Below are 1,896 nucleotides of genomic sequence, written 5' to 3' on the forward strand. Positions count from 1 at the left end.
TTCACAGTGCTTTTTCCAACAGCCAGTGGCATTGAAATCACCCCAGTGGAGTTTGGCTGCCATAAAAAACTTGCAGTGGAAGAATAAATCACAAGAATTGACAAGATGTCGTGTGGCTACAGAGATGATAAATGTATCAGACATTTTAGCTCTTCACAGATTTAGCAACTTTGCTGTAAAGGACAAAACTTCCATGTTCCAGTGCAACCAGCACACACAAGCAGATAGGATCATGGGTGTGTTGTTGAACACGTCAATGGTCTCCACATGGCGCCCTTTTTCAATACTCATTTGAATGAAAGGCAGAGGTCAACAGTCTTCAGAATCTTGGAGGGACGGGCCAGACCCACACCCTATGTGATATTTGGACCACCAGGTATGTCAATTTATAGGTATGATATTATAGCTTTGTCACTGTGTACAATTTTGCGTCAGAACTGGTTTTCTAATGCTGTGTTTACCTACAGCAGTGATGTGTCAGGTGTATCATGAAACAGTCAAGTTCAACATTCTTAACATCTTCTGAAGTTTGTAGCACTAATATAGCTACAAATGCAGTCTGTGAAAGCTGTAAGTATGTAATAGTATCTTTGCAATGACAGGCGGGTACATAAACCAACTTAAGTCACATCAGTAAACTACCATTTCTTTTCACTGGGCGTAAATGTCTGAGATATATACTCTCCTCATGTTTGTTAGCTCATAGCAAAATGAAATGTTTTTGCTTCCATGAACACAGTTTTTTCAGAATAATTTTGCCTTTACCATTTACTAATTAAAAATGATTTTGGTAGAAAGTAATATTAGCATACACTGTCCCTTCCCAAACATTTTAGTTTTTACAACATATTGAATGCCAAATGTCTGTTTCAGGCACTGGAAAGACTGTTACCTTAGTTGAAGCTATTCTACAAGTATTCAGTTACATTCCATCAAGCAGAATTATTGTGTGTGCTCCTTCAAACAGTGCGGCTGATTTGCTGGTATGTACAGGTCTTTGACCATTTAGCCATTTTTGCTTAACATATCCCTGCCTTAGTTCATCCAGTAACATACCTTGAAATATACAGATTTGTGTGGGTTGTTCATGAGGATTAATTCTTAATTATCAAGTCCATGTAATATTCTGATGCATATGTTCAAAATGTGAAAATTAAATCTGGAAAGTATTAAAACTAGGTTTTGCATCCATCAAACTACCAGTACGTGCAAAATTGGCTGAATGAAAGTATTGTCAACAGCTGTGAAGTAGTGAATCCAAAACAATGATTCCATACAGCTTGAAACTTTTGTCATCCGTAATCCTGGCTTTGTTGGGTAGATGTTGTACCTGCAAAGTTGCTCAAAATTTGCAAATCTCTTCCTTATGTACACCTCCCTCGTCTAAATTCGATAGGCCGAAAGACTGCATGAAAGTGGTCGAGTGAAGCTGTCAGATATGTCAAGACTGAATGGTTTTCAAAGGCATGAGGAGGTAAGACATTGCAAGTTGTCAGTACATGATGGCAACTGTTCATGTTTAAAGTGTAAAATGATATTGATGCAGAGATCCAATTGATGACCTTCAAGCAACGATTGCTAACTTACTTAGTCTATGGTGGTGTAAGACAGTCAGAAACAAGTGATCTGCTTTAGTACCAGTTTACGTAATACCATTTTTAGCTCCCATAGCCATATGTATATATGGCAATGGAAGCTATTCTTATAGGCTAGGAAATGTCTGTATGTATGTATGTCTGTATGTCTGTATGTCTGTACGTCTGTATGTCTGTATGTCTGTATGTCTGTCCGTCAACATCAAAACTCCAAAACCGCTGTACATTTCATCTTGATATTTGGTGTGTACATGGATGATGGGCTGTAGATGAGATTTTGTTCAAATGAAGTTGTCATTGC

General features: G+C 37.9%; 1 long non-coding RNA gene across 1 annotated transcript; it reads left to right on the top strand.

Moving 5' to 3' along the window:
* Nucleotides 1-240: 240 nt before the first annotated feature.
* LOC139135212 (uncharacterized) lies at nucleotides 241-1,474 on the top strand. Its single transcript, XR_011552951.1, has 3 exons — nucleotides 241-376; nucleotides 874-983; nucleotides 1,397-1,474. It is a non-coding gene; the product is annotated as an uncharacterized lncRNA (long non-coding RNA).
* Nucleotides 1,475-1,896: the final 422 nt, after the last annotated feature.

The sequence above is a fragment of the Ptychodera flava genome, chromosome 6 (assembly GCF_041260155.1).
Source record: "Ptychodera flava strain L36383 chromosome 6, AS_Pfla_20210202, whole genome shotgun sequence".
In the NCBI taxonomy this organism is placed as follows: domain Eukaryota; kingdom Metazoa; phylum Hemichordata; class Enteropneusta; family Ptychoderidae; genus Ptychodera; species Ptychodera flava.